The 24,679-nt window shown below is 40.3% G+C and overlaps 1 pseudogene; it reads right to left on the bottom strand.

Moving 5' to 3' along the window:
- Positions 1-13,069, bottom strand: part of LOC115834654 — a 61,346-nt pseudogene extending 48,277 nt beyond the window's left edge.
- Between the last annotated feature and the right edge of the window lie 11,610 nt (positions 13,070-24,679).

Consider the following 24,679-nt stretch of genomic DNA (forward strand, 5'->3'; position numbering starts at 1 on the left):
ACATAAAACCATAAAAACCCTAGAAGGAAACCTAGGCAATACCATTAGGGACATAGGTATAGGCAAAGACTTCATGACTAAAACACCAAAAGCAATAGCAACAAAAACCATAATTGACAAATGGGATCTAATTAAACTAAAGAGCTTCTGCACAGCAAAAGAAACTATCATCAGAGTGAACAGGCAACCTACAGAATGGGAGAAAATTTTTGTAATCTATTCATCTGGCAAAGGGCTAATATCCAGAATCTACAATGAACTTAAACAAATTTACAAGAAAAAAACAAACAACTCAATCAAAAAGTGGGCGAAGGATATGAACAGACACTTCTCAAAAGAAGACATTTATGTGGCCAACAAACATATGAAAAAAAGCTCATTATCACTGGTCATTAGAGAAATGCAAATCAAAACCACAATGAGATACCATCTCATGCCTGTTACAATGATGATCATTAAAAAGTTGGGAAACAACAGATGCTGGAGACGATGTGGAGAAATAGGAACAGTTTTACACTGTTGGTGGGAGCGTAAATTAGTTCAACCATTATGGAAGTCAGTGTGGTGATTCCTCAAGGATCTACAACCAGAAATACCATTTGACCTGGCAATCCCATTACTGGGTATATACCCAAAGGATTATAAATCATTCTACTATAAAGACACATGTACACATATCCTTATTGCAGCACTGTTCACAATAGCAAAGACTTGAAACTAACCCAAATGCCCATCAACGATAAACTGGATAAAGAAAATATGGCACATATACACCATGGGATACTATGCAGCCATAAAAAAGGATGAGTTCATGTCATTTGCAGGGACATGGATGAAGCTGGAAACATCATTCTCAGCAAACAAACACAAGAAAAGAAAACCAAACACTGCATGTTCTCACTCATAAGTGGGAGTTGAACAATGAGAACACATGGCCACAGAGAGGGGGACATCACACATGGAGGCCTGTCAGGGGGTGGGGGGCTAGAGGAGTGATAGCATTAGGAGAAATACCTAATGTAAATGAGGTATTAGGTTGATGGGTGCAGCAAACCACCATGGCACGTGTATACCTATGTAACAAACCTGCATGTTCTGCGCATGTATCCCAGAACTTAAAGTTTTATATATATATATATATATATTTACATATAAATGTATACATATGTGTATATGTATATACATATATAAAATTACCATTTCTCTCTGAACTCAAGAGGACATGATTACACAAAGGCATGGGTATCAGAAGTTTGGATCTTTGAGGGCCATCTTAACAATCAACCAGGGCTTCAGCTTGTCTTCCCTTAAGACTGGCTAGGGAAGCAGCCATCTCAAGCTCAATTACATGGCTGTTGGTTAGACTCGGATCTACTTCCAAGTTCCTTCATGTACCCATTGGTGGGACTGAGATACTCACTAGCTCTTGTCTAGAGAAATTAGTTCTTCCTCACTAGTTGCTCACCATAGATCTACTCACAACACAGCTGCAGAGGATCTTGGAGATAGCCAGTGAAGCAAGCAGAAGGATGAGGTGCTGTTAATGAGTAGCCATCAGCAAACATCAGATTGTCCAGCTAAAATGCAGAAGAAAAGCCTAGCAGCACTACCATTAGGGAGGTTTATGAAGAGGCTAGTGTCAAGGGAAAGTTAGGCATATGCTTGAACATATTTTAAAACCAAGATCAGAGCTCAGGACATAGGTATATGTGCTCACAGTGAGTAAATTACTAGAATATTGGATTCTGTAGCTAAAGAAGAGAGAATGGCTCAAGGGAGAGGATAAAGTCAAAGTTCTCCAGTAATGTCCACAAATATGCATATGAAAACTATCTGGAAAACTAAAATTTGATGTTCCCTAAACAATGGGAATTCCAAGCTCTGGTCCCTCCAGATAATGCCACATCTGTAACTATAGCACATTCTTTTGAGTCACCATCTAAGGTAGAACAAAGACAATTGGAAAGATCTCTACCATTACATGCAATCTCTGTGGGTGGGGTAAAGACCACTTTATTGTCCTTAACTAATATCTGATGTTTGCAAAGTGTTTGTATTTTCTATGCAGAGATTTCTAACAATTTGCCTCTTTTTAAATAGTTTTGAAATGTTCTTTTCCTTTTAAATAGAGTAAAACATTTTAATAACTCAAACCTAGATGGACTTTTTTTATGTTTTAAGTTCTGGGATACATGTGCAGAATGTGCAAGTTTGTTACATAGGTATACACGTGCCATGGTGGTTTGCTGTACCCATCAACCCATCATCTACATTAGGTATTTCTTCTAATGCTGTCCCTCCCCTAGCCCCTCAACCCCTGACAGGCCCCAGTGTGTGATGTTCACCTCCCTGTGTCCATGTGTTCTCATTCTTCAATTCCCACTTATGAGTGAGAACATGTGGTGTTTGGTTTTCTGTTCTTGTGTTAGTTTGCTGAGAATGGTTTCCAGCTTCATCCATGTCCCTGCAAATGACATGAACTCATCTTTTTTTATGGCTGCATAGTATTGCATGGTGTATTTGTGCCACATTTTCTTTATCCAACCTGTCACTGATGGGCATTTGGGTTGGTTCCAAGTCATTGCTATTGTGAACAGTGCTCCAATAAACATGCATGTGCATGTGTCTTTATAGTAGAATGATTTTTAATCCTTTGGGTATATGCCCAGTAACAGGATTGCTGGGTCAAATGGTATTTCTGGTTGTAGATTCCTGAGGAATCACCACACTGACTTCCACAATGGTTGAACTAATTTACACTCCCACCAACAGTGTAAAAACGTTCCTATTTCTCCACATCCTCTCCAGCATCTATTGTTTCCTGACTTTTTAATGATCATCATTGTAACAGGCATGAGATGGTATCTCATTGTGGTTTTGATTTGCATTTCTCTAATGATCAGTGATGATGAGCTTTTTTCATATGTTTATTGGCCGCATAAATGTCTTCTTTTGAGAAGTGTCTGTTCATTCTTTGCCCAATTTCTGATTTTTTTTTTTTTTGGAGATGAAGTTTCATTCTAGTTGGCCAGGCTGGTGTGCAATGGTGTGATCTTGGCTCACTGCAACCTCTGCCTCCTGGGTTCAAGTGATTCTCCTGCCTCAGCCTCCTGAGTGGCTGGGATTATAGGCATGTGCCACCATGCCTGGCTAATTTTGTATTTTTAGTAGAGATAGGGTTTCTTCATATTGATCAGGCTGGTCTTGAACTCCTGACCTCAGGTGATCCACCCGCCTTGGCCTCCCAAAGTGCTGGGATTACAGGCATGAGCCACCATGCCTGGCCTGTTTGTTTTTTTCTTGTAAGCCTATTTAAGTTCTTTGTAGGTTCTGGATATTAGCCCTTTGACAGATGGATAGATTGCAAAAATTTTCTCCCATTCTGTAGGTTGCCTGTTCACTCTGATGATAGTTTCTTTTGCTGTGCAGAAGCTCTTTAGTTTAATTAGATTCCATTTGTCAATTTTGGCTTTTGTTGTCATTGCTTTTGGTGTTTTGGTCATGAAGACTTTGCCCACTGCTATGTCCTGAATGGCATTGTCTAGGGTTTCTTCTATGATTTTTATAGTTTTATGTCTTATGTTTAAGTCTTTAATCTATCGTGAGTTAATTTTTGTATTAGGTGTAAGGAAGGGGTCTAGTTTTTGGTTTGCTACATATGGCTAGCCAGTTTTCCCAACACAATTTATTAAATGGGAAATCCTTTCCCCATTGCTTGTTTTTGTCAGGTTTGTCGAAGATCAGATGGTTGTACATGTGTGGTGTTATTTCTGAGGCCTCTGTTCTGTCTCATTTGTCTATATATCTGTTTTGGTACAAGCACCATGCTGTTTTTGTTACTGTAACCTTGTAGTATAGTTTGAAGTCAGGTAGCATGATGTTTCCTGCTTTGTTCTTTTTGCTTAAGATTGTTTTGGCTATGTGGGCTCTTTTTTCATTCCATATGAAATTCGAAGTAGTTTTTTCTAATTCTGTGAAAAAATTAATGGTAGCTCGATTGGGATAGCATTGAATCTATAAATTACTTTGGGTAGTATGGCCATTTTTATGATATTGATTCCTCCTATCCATGAGCATGGAATGTTTTTCTATTTGTGTCCTCTCTTATTTTCTTGAGCAGTGGTTTGCAGTTCTCCTTGAAGAGATCCTTCACATCCCTTATAAGTTGTATTGCTAGGTATTTAATTATTTTTTAGCAATTGTGAATGGTACTTCATACATGATTTGGCTCTCTGTTTGTCTATTATTAGTGTTTAGGAATGCTTGTGATTTTTGCACATTGATTTTGTATCCTGAGACTTTGCTGAAGTTGCTTATTAGCTTAAGGAGATTTTGGGCTGAGACGATGGTGTTTTCTAAATATACAATTATGACATCTGCAAACAGAGACAATCTGATTCCCTCCCTCCCTTCTCCCTTTCTTTTCTTTTCTTTCTTTCTTTCTTTCTCTTTCTTTCTTTGTTTCTGTCTCTCTCTCTCTCTCTCTCTCTCTCTCCTTCCTCCCCTTCCCTTCCCTTCCCCCTTTCCCTTTCCTTCCCTTCCCTTCCCTTCCCTTCCCTTCCCTTCCCTTCCCTTCCCTTCCCTTCGCTTCTTCCCTTCCCTTCCCTCTCTTGTCTGATTGCCCTGGCCAGAATTTCCAATACTATTTTGAATAGGAGTGATGAGAGAGGCATCCTTGTCTTGTGCCAGTTTTCAAAGGAATGCTTCCAGTTTTTGCCCATTCAGTATGATATTGGCTGTGGGTTTGTCAGAAATAGCTCTTATTATTTTGAGATATGTTCCATCAATACCTAGTTTATTGGGAGTTTTTTTTTTTTTAGCATGAAATGGTGTTGAATTTTATTGCAGGCCTTTTCTGCATTTATTGATATAATCATGTGGTTTTTGTCATTTGTTCTGTTTATGTGATGGATTACGTTTATTGATTTGCACATGTTGAATCAGCCTTGCATCTCAGAGATGAAGCCAACTTGATCGTGGTGGATAAGCTTTTTGATATGCTTCTGGATTCAGTTGGCCAGTATTTTATTGAGGATTTTCACCTAGATGTTCATCAGGGATATTGGCCTGAAATTTTGTTGTTGCTGTTGTCGTGTCTCTGCCAGGTCTTTGTATCAGGATGATGCTGTCCTCATAAAATGAATTAGGGAGGATTCCCTCTGTTTCTATTGTTTGATATAATTTCAGAAGGAATGACAGCAGCTCCTTTTTGTACCTCTGGTAGAATTCAGCTGTGAATCCATCTGGTCCTGGACATTTTTTGGTTGGTAGGCTATTAATTACTGCCTTAATTTCAGAACTTGTTATTGGTCTATTCAGGGATTGGACTTCTTCCTGGTTTAGACTTGGTAGGGTGCATTTGTTCAGGAATTTATCCATTTCTTCTAGATTTTCTAGTTTATTTGTGTAGAGGTGTTTATAGTATTCTCTGATAGTAGTTTGTATTTCTGTGGGATCACTGGTGATATTCCCTTTATCTTTTATTTATTGCGTCTATTTGATTCTTCTCTCCTTTCTTTTTTATTAGTCTTGCTAGTGATCTATTTCGGTAATCTTTTCTAAAAACCGGCTCCTGGATTTATCAATTTTTTTGAAGGGTTTTTCATGTCTCTGTCTCCTTCAGTTCTGCTCTGATCTTGGTTATTTCTTGCCTTCTGCTAGCTTTTGAATTTGCTGGCTCTTGCTTCTCTAGCTTTATCAATTGTGATATTAGGGTGTCGATTTTAGATTTTTCCTGCTTTCTCTTGTGGGCATTTAGTGCTATAAATTTCCCTCTAAAGAGTGCTTTAGTTGTGTCCCAGGGATTCTGGTACATTGTGCCTTTGTTCTCATTGGTTTCAGGGAACTTATTTGTTTCTGCCTTAATTTCATTATTTACCCAGTAGTCATTCAGGAGCAGTTTTTTTTTTCAGTTTCCATGTAGTTGGGTGGTTTTGAGTGAGTTTCTTAATTTTGAGTTCTAATTTTATTGCACTGTGGTCTGAGAGACTGTTTGTTGTGATGTCTTTCTTTTGTATTTGCTGAGGAGTATTTTACTTCCAATTATGTGGTCAGTTTTAGAATAAGTGTGATGTGGTGCTGAGAAGAATGTATATTCTGTTGATTTTGGCTGAAGAGTTCTGTAGATGTCTATCAGGTCTGTTAGTCCATAGCTGAGTTCAACTTCTGAATATTCTTGTTAATTTCCTGTCTCATTGATCCATCTAATATTGACAGTGGGGTGTTCAAATCTCCCACTATTATTGTTTGGGAGTCTGAGTCTCTTTGTAGGTCTCTAAGAACTTGCTTTATGAATCTGGGTGCTCCTGTATTGGATGCATGTATATATTTAGAATAGTTAGCTCCTCTTGTTGCATTGATCCCTTTACCATTATGTAATGCCCTTCTTTGTCTCTTTTGATCTTTGTTCGTTTAAAGTTTGTTTTATCAGAGACTGGGATTGCAACCCCTGCTTTTTTTTTCTTTCTTTCCACTTGCTTGGTAAGTATTCCTCCATCCCTTTATTTTGAGCCTATGTGTGTCTCAGCACGTGAGATGGGTCTCCTGAATACAGGACACTGATGGGTCTTGACTCTTTATCTAATTTACTAGTCTGTGTCTTTTAATTGGGGCATTTAGCCCATTTACTTTTAAGATTAATATTATTATGTATGAATTTGATTCTGTCATTATGATGTTAGCTGGTTATTTTGTCCATTAGTTGATGCAGTTTCTTCATAGATCGATGGTCTTTACAATTTGGCATCTTTTTGCAGTGGCTGGTACCAGTTGTTCCTTTCCATGTTTAGTGCTTCCTTCAGGAGCTCATTTAAGATAGGCCTGGTGTTGACAAAATCTCTCATTTGCTTGTCTGTAAAGGATTTTATTTCTCCTTCACTTATGAAACTTAGTTTGGCTGGATATGCAATTCTGGGTTGAAAATTCTTTGCTTAAGAATGTTGGATATTGGTCCCCACTGTCTTCTGTCTTGTAGGGTTTCTGCAGAGAGATCTGCTGTTAGTCTGATGGGCTTCCCTTTATGGGTAACCCGACCTTTCTCTCTGGCTGCCATTAACATTTTTTCTTTCATTTCAACCTTGGTGAATCTGACAATTATGTATCTTGGAGTTGCTCTTCTCCAGGAGTATCTTTGTGGTGTTCTCTGTATTTCCTGAAGCTGAATGTTGGCCTGTCTTGCTAGGCTGGGAAAGTTCTCCTGGATAATATCCTGAAGAGTGTTTTCCAACTTGGTTCCATTCTCCTTGTCTCTTTCAGGTATAGCAATCAAATGCATATTTGGTCTTTTCACATAGTCCCATATTTCTTGGAGGCTTTGTTGGTTCCTTTTCATTATTTTTTCTCTAATCTTGTCTTCATGCTTTATTTCATTAAGTTGATCTTCAATCTCTGATATCCCTTCTTCCGTTTGATTGATTTGGCTATTGATACTTGTGTATGCTTCATGAAGTTCTCGTGCTGTGTTTTTCACTCCATCAGCTCATTTATGTTCTTCTCTAAACTGGTTATTCTAGTTAGCAGTTCCAGTAACCTTTTTCAAAGTCCGTAGCTTCCTTGCATTGGGTTAGAACATGCTCTTTAACTTGGAGGAGTTTATTATTACCCACATTCTGAAGTCTACTTCTGTCAATTCATCAAACTCATTCTCCATCCAGTTTTGTTTCCTTGCTGGTGAGGATTTGTGATCTTTGGAGGAGAAGAGGCATTCTGGTTTTTGGAATTTTCAGCCTTTTCATGCTGGTTTCTCCCCATCTTCATAGGTATATCTACCTTTGATCTTTGGTGTTGGTTCCTGAGTGGACATCCTTTTTGTTAATGTTGATGCTATCTTTTTCTGTTTGTTAGTTCTCCTTCTAACAGTCAGACCCCTCTGCTGCAGGTCTGCTGAAGTTTGCTGGAGGTCCACTCCAGACAGTGTTTGCCTGGGTATCACCAGTGGAGGCTGCAGAACAGCAAAGATTGCTGCCTGTTCCTTCCTCTGGAAGCTTTGTCCCAGAGGAGCACATACCAGATGCCAGGTGGAGCTCTCCTGTATGAGATGTCTGTAGCCCCTGCTGGGAGGCATCTCCCATTCAGGAGACATGGGTGTCAGGGACCCACTTGAGGAGGCAGTCTGACCCTTAGCAGAGCTAGTGCACTGTGCTGGGAGATCTGCTGGTCTCTTCAGAGCTTGCAGGCAGGGGCATTTAAGTCTGCTGAAGCTGTGCCCACAGCCACTCTTTCCCCCAGGTGCTCTGTCCCAGGGAGATGGGAATTTTATCTATAAGCCCCTGACTGGGGCTGCTGCCTTTTTTTCAGAGATGCCCTGCCCAGAGAGGAGGAATCTAGAGAGGCAGTCTGGCTATAGTCGCTTTGCTGAGCTGTGGAGGGCTCTGCCCAGTTGGAACTTCACTGTGGCTTTTTTACACTGTAAGGGGAAAACCAACTACTTAAGCCTCAGTAATGGCAGATGCCCCTCCCCGCACTAAGCTCAAGCTTAGTTCCCAGGTCGACTTCAGACTGCTGTGCTGGCAGGGAGAATTTCAAGCCAGTGGATCTTAGCTTGCTGGGCTCTGTGGGGGTGGGATCCACTGAGCTAGACCACTTGGCTCCCTGGCTTCAGCCCCCTTTCCAGGGGAGTGAATGGTTCTGTCTCGCTGGCATTCTAGGCACCACGGGGGTATGAAAAGAAATTCCTGCAGCTAGTTTGGTGTCTGCCCAAATGGCCACCCAGTTTTGCGCTTGAAACCCAGGGCTCTGGTATTGTAGGCACCCTGGGGATTCTCCTGGTCTGTGGGCTGGGAAGACCATGGGAAACGCATAGTAACTGGGCTGGGGCTGTTCCTCATGGCACAGTCCCTCAAGGCCTCCCTTGGCTAGAGGAGGGAGTTTCTTGACCCATTGCACTTCTGGGGTGAGGCAACGCCCCACCTTGCTTCAGCTCACCCTCCATGGGCTGCACCCACTGTCTAACCTGTCCCAGTGAGATGAGCCAGGTATCTCAGTTGGAAATGCAGAAATCACTTGCCTTCTATGTTGATCTCACCGGGAGCTGCAGACTGGAGCTGTTCCTATTTGGCCATCTTGCCAGGTCTGCCCGGTACAATATTTCCTAAGGTCCCAGAAAGGTCGAAGGTTCAGTGTATTACTGAGAAACAAAGAGCCTTTAAAAAGATTAAGGATGCGCCCCTCAATCAAACAACAGAGCCTCTAGGATACTTAGGTGCATTGTTTCTTCACTATCTCAGTAGAAGCCAAGGTGAAAAGTTTATCTCAAAGATATTTGTTGGGGTAGATTTTGTCTAATAAGATAAACCACAAAGAGATTCACAGAATATCCACAACCTTTTTGAGAAATCTTTATCAGAAAATTGCTGCCAATTTGACTGCAAGGGGCAAAGACAGTACAAAAATAAAAAGGCTGTGTAGTCCTCAAAATGCTCCAGGTGGGAAGGTGGCTGAGAATACTATTCACTTAGAGGCATGTTCTGTCTTTCAAAAAAATGTTGGGATCCAAGTGGCAAGAGGTTGTGGCTGAGAGCCAAATTGCTTTCATTTTTCATGCCTCCAGACCTATTCAAGGAATTTCTAATATTTGCCTAAGTGCACTTCATAATTGCTCTGAACTCCTCGTGTCTCACATCTCCTCCGTTTTGAACAGGAATGTCTACAGTAGTAATTGGATGCTTGTATTATTATTGTGTGTTGGGTGTTTTGGAGACAAGTGTCTTGTCTCTTCAGTTTCACAGATTAACAAATACAAAGATAAAAGCCAGAGAACTCCATGTAAGTAGTCTCACTTACACTTGAACCTCATTTAAATGTTAAGATTCTGGACTTTGAGCATATACTATAATGAAATAATACTTTTCTGGACATTTCACACGTGATAATGTAGCACATCAGAGGGATGGAATCATTTGGGACCAGAGGATCTGGCCACGATCTGCCACAGCTGCTGTTCTGTGCTGTGGAGAATTCCTGCTGGTCCAAACTGCCCAGTCTTCCTGGCACCAGCAGGGGAGAACAGCGGACTGGAGCCACAGTGATGGCTGTCTTCTTAGGCAGTCCCTGCCCTGGTGCCGCTGGTTGCAAACTGAGCAGCCACTGAAAGCTTGCACAGCTCTGTGCTTGGGTCCCAAGGCCCTGGTGGCGTGGGCTCATGAGGGGATCTCCTGATCCATGGGTTGCACAGATCCATGGAAAGAGTGTGGTTTCTCAGGCAGGGTAACACAATCACTCACTGCTTCCCTTGGCTGGGAGTGGGGGCTCCCCTTACTCCATGCAGCTCCTGGTGGGCCTTCATTCCATCTTGCTTTTTCTTGCTCTCAGGGGGTCATGCCAACCACCTAGTCAGTCCCAATGAGAGAAGCTGGATACCTCAGTTGAAGGCACAGTATCCACTCACTGTTTTTGCTCTTGTTGGTGGGAGCCACCAACTGCAGCTGCTTCTAATAGGCCATCTTGGCCCCCTCTGCCTATCATTCTACTGTTAATGGATATTAACTTGGACCTATGACCTGAGAAAACTTATTTATTCACTTTTTACATTCAAATGTTTAATTAATTAATTAATTCTGCTATTTGAACTAATGGCACAGAGGCTAAGTCTGAACACAAGGGGAAAACGAACTCTCTGATCCCGAAATCTATACAGGTAATATGTAAGTGGGATAGACTCAAAGGTCACAAGTTTTAACTGAGACTATTAGATGGCATTGAGCTTCTAAACTCCCCTCAGTGTCCTTGTGGGTGACATGCCTGGGTGACAGCCATGGTTGATTGCCTCCTCCAGAAGGAGCTCTGCCAGGACACAGAAAGCCCTAAACATCTCATCCTTAAGCCAAGTCATCCTGGGTTCTTACTTTATTTACCTTATGTGGTTACAAAAATTACCTATTAAAGCCATTCCACAGGATCAGCACCCAGGTTAGAGGTGTAATGTCTTCCAATCCTGTGAGTGCCACAGTGCTTGCACAACCCTCAGATTTTATAATGATGACTACCCACTGCACATAAGCACTTACACTGGAGGTAGGAAAATATGGCCAGTCTAAAAGTGTCTGTAATAACTTATCTCATAGGGCCTAGGTGGCTCAGAACATTGGCAAGGCCAATAACACTGTTTCACAAATTTGTGCTTTCAAACAGGAAGGCACCTTATGCCTCAAACCCCTTTCCCCTCCCTGTATTGAGCTAACTTCTACATGTAAACCTAAAATCCTGTGAACTACTCTAAAAATTCCTTCCTGAAACTTCTTTGAATCTGATTTAGATGTCTTTTTCTGTCCTCATTTATGCAGTACAACAAACAGATCATATCCAACCATGATTTCTAATTCAAATACCAAGTATTCTTAATCAGCTGTAGCTTCCTGGAGTCAGAAAGAGATCAGCACATAGCACAATGCAAAGTATACAGTTAGAGCTCAGTAAATATTTATAAAATAATGAAATATATAAATATTCAGGTGAAATATCACCTGAAAAATAGCCCCAAAGAAAGTGAGATGACACTCACCTGTCTGAAAGATGGCCATATATTAGACCTCCCAGCAGTGACCCAGCCCTAAGTAGGGATTGAATCATTAATTTTTTTTTTTTTTTTTTGAGACTGGGTCTCAATCTGTCACCCAGACTGGAGTGCAGTGGTGCGATCTCAGCTCACTGCAACTTCCACCTCCCAGGCTCAAGCAATTCTCCTGCCTCAGCCTCCCAAGTAGCTGGGATTACAGGAGTGCACCACTACCACCTGATTAATTTTAGTCACTGAGATTCAAATACCAGGTACTACTGGAAGAGAAGGAAATCAGCATAGCAGAGCTTGAGAAGAGTTTCAGCTCTTTAATGGAAACTGACTCCAAACTCCAACATATGTACATAATCCTCTGCTATGCAGGTCCTGCCTCCCTCTCTAGATTCATCTATAGACACTATGCTCTAGTAGCCCAAATTCTAAAACTAAACTTATTTCAGGCTTTCAAATGCAGCTGCCTCTCTCTCTCAATTCCCAGCCTTCCAACAGTCTGTATTCACGTGTCTACATGTCTTTATTCATTTTCCCCTCAGACCACCTTTTATTGTGTTGTTATACACATTCTTTGGATATTATATTTAAAAACATATAAGGACATAATTTTTTTAAAAAAACTTCTGTTACCTAAATTTAAAAAATATATTAGAAACCCATAATTTTACAGGAAGGCTTTTTTTCATCATGTAGGCCACATGAGGGCCTTGCCATTGACTTCACTTAGCAGTTTATAATTCAACTACTACAATAACTATCTTTTTTTGGCCACACATTGAATCACTTGAAGTGCTTCAAAAATACTGATCCCTGGATTCTGTACTCAGAGGTTACTTGCTGTGGGTATCAGTTTTGCAATGAGTATTGAGAACACTAACCTAGCATAATATTTGCCAAACAGTATTTCAATTACTTTAAACACTGTAGGTCTTTCTCACTAAATTAGATGATATAATAGCAGTTTCATGTTTAGTTTGTTCAGTTCATTCACTCAATACTAATGCACTTGACTGTATTGTAGAGTTGGTGAGCAGTTGCTGCTACCTGCTGAAGGAATGAAGTAAGCTGACTACAGTAACCATCTGAGGACTAATGGTATAAAGCAAGTCTAACTCCAAACATCTTAATCATATAAACAGAAGATCTAAACATGTCCCTTTACATCGGTCACAATGGTGGAGAGGAAGGAGCTTTGGTGGTACACCCAGCCACCCACACAGGCTCTGTGTTTGGCTCACTCATGTTTGAGAAGGTCACATTCAAGTGAAGGAGATGCCACTGGAGATGGATGAAGCAACGACACTTCTGTGGCCTCAGGTTTGAGTCCAGTGGGATGGAGATTCTCAGGAGGGCAACCTGGCTGAGAGTCCTAGTGTCATTGTCAGAGACAGTGTCATTGTCCAGGATGTGGACCCAGCAGTGATGACCAGGGATGAATGCAATGAAATTCTCCAATAGAAGATGAAGATAATGTATAATGATGGAGATTGTAAGGAAAACCATCTGAAAGATTTGGAATCTCCCCAGGCCACCCACTTGATCCAGGAGCATACCAAAACCCATCAGGACAGAACAGGTGATCCCTAAGAGGAAGCACCGTGACTTTGTAGAGATAAGTTCAGAAGGAGAATGTCTCCCCTTTCACAAAGTCACAGTAGTGCCATGTGGATCCTTACACCACTTTCTTCTCAGTGGGCCCTGTCACACCACAGCAGAAGAGCAGTGGAAGGACTTTCCTCAAGTCCTTTGAGTTTAGACAGCTAGATAGTTTCAGCAAAGTCACAGATACAATTATTTGGCAAAGATACATCCATCTTTTGACAACTGAATGTTCTTAAAAGACTACTCTGTGAAAGATCCTGATCTCTGAGCTTCCTGAGAAGTCAACAGTGGACTTTTAGGTGGATATAATTTCCACACAACCTAAAGTGGACCTAAAATTATACCTGATCAATGGTATGCCATTCTTTTCAGAAAAGGGATATTGGATACTTAAAAGTGAACTGCTTTATTATGTTTTGTGCAAAGAGAATGGCTTTTTCTTGCTGAGGACTGACTTTTGACTAAAAGTTAGTGAACACTAATGAACACAAGAGTCTTGCTTTTGTCTAATTAAAGCAAGTGGAATGGTAAGTATAAACACTGACTTTTGGTAACTGAAGTTCTGCTTCAGTTCAAATCATACCAGTGATGGTGATGTTAAGATTTTCGAAATAGGGAAATAAGAGGTAGAGAGGAAGGGAATATTATCTTTATGTGATAGTTTATTTCACCAAATTTGTTGATTTTTTTCAAATAGCATTTTGAACTTTCTGCTGCTATTGCTGTAAATAAAGCAATGGTATTTATTTATATACTTATAAATCTATTTATATGTTTATAGGTAAAACATGACCTCAATGTTATAAAGTTTCATATTCCAGTTAATAAGTGATAGGTACATAAATAATTACACTGTAATGTCATAACTATAAAGAAAATGGACAGTATCCTATGGAAGAATTAAAGAGAAACTGTTCAATGATTCCTGGGTAGGTGCCATGGGACAGGGGAGTCATCACTGTAGAAATTAACTTTTACCTATTCTTAGGGGAAGATTCTTGAGACAATGAAGCAGTGAATGAAAAAAAGCAATTTCTGAATGAGAGAATAATAAGTATACAATTATAGCAAAATGGTGTGGTATAACTGTGCACCTACAGAATATTGAAAAGCTGGAATCTGCAAAACATGAAGCGTATTAATGAGAGAAGATAGGTTGATTGAATGAAGAGCCAAACCAAACAAGCAAAGCCTGTAGAATTTATTCTGCACAATTAACTAGAGGTTCTTATCCTTGAATTTCAGAATGATCATCCACGAAACATCTTAAAATGTAGATTTCTGCCCAGCCTGCAAGGATTCTCTTTCAGGAAATGATTTTGATGGATTCATTCTAAAGATTAAATCTAAGGAATCGTGAGATGCTGTTGTAAATTGTTAGAAATGTCTTAGTTTGCTTGGGCTGCATAACAGAATACCACAGACTGGGTGACTTAAACAACAAAAATTTATTTTCTCACAGTTCTGGTGGCTGGAAGTCTAACAGCAAGATATCAACAGATTTGATTTCTTCTGAGCCTCTCTCTTTGGTCTGTGGATAGCTGCCTTCTTTCTGTGTCCTCATATGTTCTTTCCTTTATGCATGTGCATACCTGGTGTCTCTTTTTCTCTTTCTCCTTCTCCTTCTTCTTCCTTTTTCTTCTTCTTTCTTCTTCTTCTGGTTTTTTTTTTTTTTTTTGAGATGGAGTCTCACTCTTGTCATCAAGGCTGGAGTGCAATGGTGCAATTTTGGCCCACTGTGACTTCCGCCTCCTGAGTTCAAGGGATTCTCTTGCCTCAGCCTCCCGAGTCACTGGAACTACAGGCATGCACCACCACACCTAACTAATTTTTTTAATTTTTAGTAGAGATGGGGTTTCACCATGTTGGCCAGGCTGCTCTCAAATTCCTGACCTCAGGTGATCCACCTGCCTCAGCCTCCCAAAGTGCTGGGAGTACAGGTGTGAGCCACTGCACCTGGCCCTCTTCCTCTTCTTCTAAGAAGAGCAGTTGTATTGATTAGGGCCCTGCCATATGGGCCTCCTTTTAACTTATCTGCAAATATGGTTATATTCTGAGGTATTAGGGGTTGGGATTCTAACATAGGAATTTTGAAGGGGCACAAATCAGGTTTCTATTTTACTAAAATTACTGACCACTATCAGTAAGAAGTCACTATCAGAAGTCAATGTTCCAGCAAAGCAAACCATTCAGAGCCACATGAGTAAAATGATATAAAAAAATGATGATTACAGCTGTGAATTCACTGAGTATTCAATTCTGTTGTAAGCACTTTTAATATTTTCTTTCCTTCAGTTCTCACTAAATTATCTAAATTTTACCCCTGGGAAAACAGAGGCCTAGGAACACTAAATAATTTGTCAAAGGATATATGGAGTGTAAGTGGTGGAGCCAAAATATGGACCCAGGGTACTCTAACTCCAAAGAAAAGTCTCTTACTTTAATAAGTGACTTATTTTCATCTCATTAATTAAATGATTGTTTTTATGCTGAGAAACAATGATGGCATATCTAGAGTCAAGATGGCTGGAAGAGAAGAAGCTGAAACCATTGTGCCCCATCCCCCAAATCTCCCATGAAACAGAAAATCCGAAGGAGAGGAAATTAGTAAGTACTATGGTGACCAAATATAGACACAAAAAGGAAAGAGAATGAATGCTGTATAGATCAAAGTCGTGATGTATCCCTAGAGTAATGAGGAAGTAAAGAAGCATGCAGAGAAAAAAGCATTAGTAAGGATAATAATGATCACTAGCAATATATTGGCATTTCCTATGTGCCAGACTGGGCTGGGTGATTTCTGTGTGTCTGTTATTTATTCCTCACAACAACCCTGTGAGATGGGTATTACCCTCCTTGGTTTACAGGGAAAATGTAACATGGAGAAGTCTTGTAATATGCCCCATTATGTTGACTGGGATAATAAGATGTGAACACTGTATAAAGCCTAACAAAATCTGGCAGGAAGTCCAGTGTTGGGTACACAATGGAGGATCAGGCTGGTGGCAATTAGGAAACTATGGGTAATGATACAAACGCCCACCTGTAAAATTCTCATTCCACCCTCATGGCACCCAGGCTTCTTCTCTTTCACAGATTCTACAATTGTTTGGGCAAAAGAAGCCCAGGTACTGTAATGAGAGTGTGAAAACCTTATGTTTTATTCAAATGGAGGAAAGAAGAAAGCTACTCACTTTCTTGTTGAAGTTGAATTCCCACTGGGCACAACCACTGCTATCCCTGGTTTCTTTGTGCCTCTGGGCTCTGATTTTCATCTATTCTTTTCTTTCCTTCCAGCATTACTGGTTGTTTTGCTGACTTGATTTAAGTTCTATAAGATGTTTGAATTGATTTACTACTGTGCTCAGTTCTTTCCTTTGATCTCATTGATACCTTTCAATATTGCAAGCGGGCAAAACTAGTATTCACATCTGTATTTGCTTAGCGGAAACAAGCTGTATACTGAAGCACTGGAGAAATTTTGGTATGGCAATACTGCTGTAAAAACTGAGGCCTCTTCAACAAGTCTGCATAGAAAGATGCCCAAGGAAGATGCTGCCCTCAACTCTGAACATACCTCCCAGTAAATAAGTAGAATCAGAACCTTCTTTGCCTTTTGGGGAGGCAAGGTAACCCAGGACACAGGCAAAAGAATTCTGTATTGTAAGATAAGTTTCATCCAAGGATCACCAAACTCTTGACATGCAGACAGACAGAGATGTCTCCTAACTTGTGGAGATAAAAGTGACTTCATCTTGGATGCTAATCTGCCATGTTGACTGCTGGTTAACCCCAATCCTGGGTATGCCTCTTGATTTTTCCTTTATTTACCATCTCTCATGTAAGAACATGTACTCACCATGCATCCTGCCCTTAGATCAAAGCAATCTTTTTTTTTTTTTAGATGGAATCTCACTCTGTTGCCCAGGCTGGAGTGCAGTGGCATGATCTCAGCTTACTGCAACCTACACCTCCCAAGTTCAAGCGATTCTCCTGCCTCAGCCTCCTGAGTAGCTGGGACTACAGGTGCATCCCACCATGCCAGGCTAATTTTTTCTATTTTTAGTAGAGATGGGGTTCACTGTGTTAGCCAGGATGATCTCAATCTCCTGACCTCATGATCCACCTGCCTTGACCTCTCAAAGTGCTAGGATTACAGGCATGAGCCACTGCGCCCGGTCAGATCAAAGCAATTTTAATGTCATCACACAAATGATAGGCCATGACACACATAGCATTCTTGTCTGTTCTGGAGGGTCACCTTTAATTGTCTGTATAGAGCACATGCAGTCTTTCCCTATTGTCTATAAGCCCTGGGGATAACTGTGTGGTGATCTGTCTGTCTTGCTGCCACTCAAGACCACATGTCTGTCCATAAGTTTCCCGATAAATCATCTTCTGCCAACAAACTGGATTTGTCTCCCTTGTTCTTTGGTTTTATGGCTCCTTCCCCATTTGGGGGGTCATTTTGTGTATATGATCCTTTCACAAAATAATTGGAAATCCATGCAGGAGGAGTCTAGGAACCAAAGTTTGGGCAAGAGTAAGGACACATCAGTAGGAGAAATTCCAGAGTGGCCCTCTTCTATATGGAATGATGTTTTCTGTTTACTAGATGCCTGTAGACCACTGTGTGAGTAGGGGAACACCTCAAAAGGGCCAACGGGTCTAGAATGCTTGCTAGTAGAAAGCTGTCTGACCACTGGGGTAATGAAGGTTGCTGGGTGGTGTCAACAGTGGGTTGGCCACTGTTACAGATTTGCAAGTGGCCACAGAAGTGTAGTTAGCAGCTGAGGTGAAGGTACAAAAGCTAGAGGAAGTATTACAATTAGAAAAAAAAAATGAGAAACTTCACATCCATGTTAGCATCTAATCTGATGGATAAGCTCAAAACTCAATGTCACAATTGGAAACCCTAGCCTGCTGCTGTGTTTGCCAGGGAGGAAGGAAGCTGCACTGGCCAAATGTGTGAGTGGTCCTTGCTAAACTGGACTGGAATTTTAAGACCTGAAATTTGTGGGGACCAATTGGTGAATCAGATGAAGACACACAGGTTCTCTCAGGAGGGAGAGGATAATCAACCTCCCTTTTTGAGAGCAAGACCGCTTATACAACAGAAAGCAAATGCCTAACACATGCAGCTGGGCAATATCAGATAGCCTTTTCAGAAAACTTGACTGTTTGAGAGTACATCTTGGCAGAATTATTGTGCATAGGAAAAATATTTTCATAGTTGCTGAGAGAAAGCTTAGCCACATGGATGGTGCAGTATGGGATACTGGTGTGGATGGCATTTCCCTAGCAGCGAGTGAAGCTGAAAAAATTAGTAATATAACCTCTCATCCTCCTTTGAGGAAGCATTTGCATAATGCTAGAATTCTTGAAGGCAATCATAGTCTTACGGACTGGATTATCTTGGCTATGAGAGAGGCTTGGCTAAATGACTTCCCGGGCCAGATTTCAGCATGAAAATATCTAGAGAAAGCAAAAGGCAATTTATGGGAGTTTGGCATGCATCAGATCATTTATGCCCAACAACTTTAGGACCAGATAAAGTTGTGTTTGCCATGGGCATAAAAATCAGTCATTGCAAGGTGCCCTTTGTGATTGGCATGGTTCTTTCACATCCTTCTTGAGCTCCCTTGTGAGACAAGATGTATATAATATGGAGGAAGCTACAGCTGATACTGGAGAAACTGAAAAGTGAAGAGATATGGTGCAACTGGTTACTAAAGAAAAAGGAAAAAATGGAGAAGCCAAATCTGCCAGCCTGAAAAAAGGAGGTTTAAAAGCCCCAGATAGGATTACCAGGAAAGAAATGTGGTATTATCTGATCTCACCTGTGGTAGACAAAGAAAAACATAGACCAGGAACCCAATGCTATATTAGTGGGCCTTTGGAAAGACCTTCTCCTGATCATTAGTTTAGACTCCTTCTTAGCGCCCCACCAAAAGAAGAAGAAACTTTATGTAAAATTACTTCAATTACTATGTTCCAGAGGTGGAAGCCTCCCCAGCCTAGAGACTAGGGGTGGGGTTAAGGTTGCTTCCATTTGTGAGCAACAGAGGGCAACTAGAGGTGCCAAGTGAAGCTCAAAATCTAGTGGACTTCAAAAAAAAAAAAAGGATCTTAACTTTAGTAGACACAGATGTAGAGTATATCTTAATTCATGGAAATCCAGAGATATACCCTGGGAATTGGGCAGCTATAGATTATTACAGGGGTGAACAATCTGAGTAAAACAAACTCCTCTCCTCCTTGGTGTTGAGTGGAGTCCCCCTGGTTAGTATACTGTTTTAGTCTTACCTATTCCAGAAAATATCTTTGGTATGGACATCCTTTTAGGATGCACTTTGATACAAAACTAGGCCCATTCTGCCAGTTGCATGGAAAGCCAATCACTGATTAGTGAGTTTTGCAATACAGAAAAGATTTATTCACAGGGCCACCCAGTCCGGAGATGAGATAATAGCTCTCAAATGCCTTTCTGTAGATAGGGCTTGGAATATTTATGGGATAAAAAAGCAGAATTGTCTAAGGTGTGGGAAAAGGTGATCCGCAATGGAGGTAAATGAGGTAATTGGTGATCTGCACAAACATATTCAGAATTCATAGATCTTCACAGGACACATATTCAGAAAATGGCAGTATTAGCAGGATCTGAGGGAGAAGTTTTTGGCCCTAAGACATTAAAAGGTCACTTGGGCATTTGAACAGACTCAGTTGAAGGGTTGGTGGTCTCAACCAGTTCAAGCTGGACAAGAGCTGCCCCCAAGTTCCTGAAAAAGCAAACAATTGTTACCATGGTGACATATACATCAGAGGAGTTATCTATAAGGAAGCTAGTGAAGACCAAGTTATAGCATTTAGCAATATGGCTTTCAGCTGTGTGGGTTAAAAAAATCAATAAAAAGCAAGTGACTAGAAAGATTAGACTTTGGTTTCAACTTTACAAATATCTTTGGGGAATTCCAAACAAGTTTGGGCAGTAAAAGCTATTTTGAGAGGGGAATCAAAATGGGAACCTATATACATCCCTCCCCTAGGGTGCATTATCAGTATGATACAGTACCATCTTCCTGGTGGGTTGGAAGAGATTACAGCCACCATACAGAAGCTTGTTGAAGTTAATATTATCTGGCCAGCTGAGTTCTTTCAGTCTTATGTGACAGGTAAGGAAATTTGATGGCACCTGGCACATGAGAGTAGGCTTCCAGAAATTAAATAAGGTGATTCCTGAGATACATGCTGGTATTCCTAATATAGCTCAAGTGATAGAACAACTAATACAAACTCTAGGCACTTGCCATGCTATATTAGACTTGGCCAATGCTTTCTTCATTATTGCTTTATACCCTGACACATGGGATCAATTCCCTTTTACTTGGAATGGTCAATAATGGACATTCCTTGTGTTGTCCCAGGGTTTTCTACATAGCCCCACTATGTGTCATGGAATTACTTCTAGATATTTAACTTTATGCCCACTGCCACCTACCATTAAATGGTTTCATTACATTGATGATTTGTGCTAACCTCTGAAGACTTGTCATTGCTACAGCAACACCTTGACTCATTGTACACCCTTCTCCAATCCAGAGGATGAGCCATTAATTCCCAAAAGATACAAGGCCCAGGATTTCTCATAAAGTTCCTCAGGGTCACTTGGTTGGTAAGACGTGCCTTATCCCAGATGTAGCCATTAATAAAATACAACAATTTCCCACACATAAAAAATCAGTTACAAAGTTTCTTAGGTCTTTTGGGATATTTGTAGGCTTTTTGTCCATATTTAGCTCTTTGTGTCCCCTGTACAGACTAGTGAAAAAGGGAACCAGTTGGTACTGCATAAGGAGCAAGATGAGGCATTAGAGAAGGCTAAAATACTAGGGGCTCAGGCACAAGCCTTAGGCTACCCCCTTTGAGGTATGAGTTCCTTATAGATCCTGGAGATCAGACCTTGGTCAGATGTATAGTTTGTGAATATTTTTCTCCCATTCCGCAGGTTGTCTGTTTACTCTTTTGATAGTTTCTTTGGGGATACCAAAGTCTTTGGATGTAACCATAAGCCCTAAGGGAACCAGTTGGGACCTCTGGAAAGTCCAGCATGGGAAAGCAGTTCCCCTAGGATTTTGGTCACAACTATGGAAGGGTGCTGAAATCTGCTATTCTTTGATTGAACAACAGGTCCTGGGGATATCTATGGACTTGCAGCAAGTTGGACCCATAATTTCTGCAAAGATCAAGTGGTGTTTTTTTTAGTTCTGTTTATGTGGTGAATACATTGATTGATTTCTGTTTCTTAAACCAACTTTGCATTCCAGGGATAAAGCCTACTTGATCATGGTAGATTAGCTTTTTGATGTACTGCTGGATTTGGTTGGTGCAGGTTTATTTCTGGGTTCTCTATCCTATTCCACTGGTCTGTGTCTGTTTTTGTACCTGTAACCTTACAGTGTAGTTTGAAGTTGGGTAGTGTAATGCCTTCAACTTTGTTCTTTTTTGTTTAGAATTGCCTTTGCTATTCAGGCTCTATTTTGGTTCTATATGAATTTTAGAATAGTCTTTTTTCTAATTCTGGGAAAAGTGACCTTGGTAGTTTGATGGGAGTAGAGTTGAATTTGTAGATTGCTTTGGGACCTGTGGCCATTTTAATGATATTGACTCTTTTGATCCATGAGCATGGGATTTTTTCATTTGTTTGTACCATCTATGATTTCTTTCAGGAGTGCTTTGTAATTCTCATTGTAGAGATCTTTCACCTCCTTGGTTAGATGTATTCCAAGCTTGTTTTTTGTTCCCAACTACTTTAAATGGAATTGCATTCTTGATGTTACTCTCAGCTTAAATGTTATTGGTGTATAGAAATGCTAGCAAATTGTGTACATTGAATTTGTATTCTGAAAATTTACTGAAGTCATTTATCAGCTCTAATAGCCTTTTGGTGGCAGCTTTAGGGTTTTCTAAGTATAGAATCATATCATCAGTGAAGAGAGATAAATTTTCTTCTTTTTCTATTTGGATGCTCTGGTTAGGACTTGCGTACTATGTTGAATAGGAGTGGTGAGAATGAGTATCCTTGTCTTATTCCAGTTCTCAATGGGAAAGCTTCTAGCTTTCAACTATTCTATATGATGTTTACTGTGGGCTGGTCACAGATGGTTCTTATTATTTTGAGGTATATTCCTTTGATGCCTAGTCTGTTGAGGGCTCTTATCATGAAAGAATAAGGGATTTTTATCAAAAGCTATTTGTGTGTTTATTTAGATGATAATTGAGATTTTTTTAAAAAATTGTTTATGTGGTGGATTACATTTATTGATTTTGCATGTGGAGCCAATCTTGTATCCTAGGAACAAAGCTTACTTGATCACGGTGGATTAGCTTTTTCAGGTGCTGCTGGATTCAGTTTTCAAGTGTTTTGTTGAGGATTTTTGTATCTATTATCATCAGGGATATTGGCCTGATGTTTCCTATTTTTGTTGTCTTTAACTGATTTTTGTATCAGACTAATGCTGACTTCATAGAATTTGTTTTGGAGGAGTCCCTTCTGGAAATCAAAAAGTTTCTGAGACAGGTTTCAATCGATTTAGGAAGTTGATTCTGCCAAGGTTAAGGAGGTGCCCATGACATGGCCTGAGGAGGTCCTGACAACATGGGCACAGCTTGGTTTTATACATTTTAGGGAGACATGGGACATCAATTAATAGGTATAAGATGTACATTGTTTTACTTCAGAAAGGCAGGACAACTCAAAGCAGGGAGGGGGAGTCCAGGTCATGGATAGATAAGAGACAAATGGTTGCATTTTTCTGATTAGCCTTTCACTGAATGCACAATTTACAGGCACAGTCACTCTTGTCTTAGTCTGGGTTAGTGAAACAATAGGGCAAAAGAAGGAATCAGATATGCATTTGTCTCACACAAGCAGAGGGATGACTTTGAGTTCTGTCTGTTCTTTGTCCACAGGAATTTCCTTGTGGGCAAATTGTGTGGGAGGTATGTAGCCTTTTTTTTTTTTAATTGCTATTTTATTTAGGAATAGAGTGGGAGGCAGGTTTGCCTGCCATGGCTCCAAGCTTGACTTTTCCCTTTGGCTTAGTGATTTTGGGGTTGGTCCTGAGATTTATTTTCCTTTAACATGCCTCCTTGATTTTTTGGAATAGCGTTAGCAGGATTGGTTCTAGTTCTTCTTTGTGAATGTGGTTGAATTTGGCTGTGAATCTCTCTGGTCCCGGGGTCTTTTCAGTTGGTAGGTTTTTAATTACTGGTTCAATGTCAGAACTTGGCCAAGCATGGTGGCTCATGCCTGTAATCCCAACACTTTGGGAGGCTGAGGCAGGTGGACCACTTGAGGTCAGGAGTTCAAGACCAGCCTAGCCAACATGGTGAAACACCATCTGTATTCATCTGTCATCTCTGTGCCCCCATTTTAGCTGGAGACCATTGCTGTAGAGCTACAGCAATATTTGGTGGAGTCAAAACATCCAAAGTGGTAGCATGCACCTGTAATCCCAGTTACTGGGGAGGCTGAGGCAGGAGAATTGCTTGAACCGAGGAGGTGGAGGTTGCACTGAGCCAAGACGGTGCCATTGCACTCCAGCCTGGATGACAGAGCGAGACTTCATCTCAAAAAAAAAAAAAAAAAATTGGTCTGTTTAGGGTTTTGATATCTTCCTGATTTAGTCTAGGGAGGTTGTATGTTTCCAGGAGTTTATCCACTTCCTTTAGATTTTCTAGTTTGTGTTCATAGAGCTGTTCATAATAGTCTCTGGAGGTCTTTTGTATTTCAGTGGGATCAGTTGTAATGTCACCCTTATCATTTCTGATTGTGTTTATTTGGATTTTCTCTTTTTTGTTGGTCTAGCTAGTGGTATTTCAATCTTATTGATTCTTTCAAAGAATTTGCTTTTGGCTTTTTTGATCCTATGTATGAAATTTTGGGTCTGAATTGCATTCATTTTCACTCTGATTTTGGTATTTATTTTCTTCTGCTCAATTTGAGGCTTAGTTCATTCTTGTTTTACTGGTTCCTCTACATGTGATATTCTTTGCTTGGGATCTTTATGACTTCTTGATGTAGATGCTTAGCACTGTAAACTTTCTTCTTACTACTGCTTTAGCTGTGTCCGAGATTTGGTATACTGTGTCCCTGTTATTATTTATTTCAAATATATTTTTAAATTTCAGCCTTAATTTTATTGTTTACCCAGAAGCCATTCAGGAGCAAGTTGTTTAATTTTCATGTAATTGTGTGGTTTTGAAAGATCTTCTCGGTATTGATTTTTAAATTTTATTCCACTGAGGTCCAAAAGTGTGATTAGTATGATTTTGATTTTTTTAAAAAATGTTTTGAGACTTGTTTTATGCCCAAGAATGTGGTCTATCTTAGAGCATGTCCCTTGTGCAGATAAGAAGAATGTATATTCTGTGGTTGATGGGTGCAGTGTTCTGTAGATATCTATTAGGTTCAATTGATCAAGTGTCAAATTTCCTTATTAATTTTCTGCCTTGGTGATCTGTCCAACACTGTCAGTGGAGTTTTGAAGTTCCCCTCTATTATTGTGTGTC

The sequence above is a fragment of the Nomascus leucogenys genome, chromosome 4, assembly GCF_006542625.1.
Source record: "Nomascus leucogenys isolate Asia chromosome 4, Asia_NLE_v1, whole genome shotgun sequence".
NCBI classification, from domain to species: Eukaryota; Metazoa; Chordata; class Mammalia; order Primates; family Hylobatidae; genus Nomascus; species Nomascus leucogenys.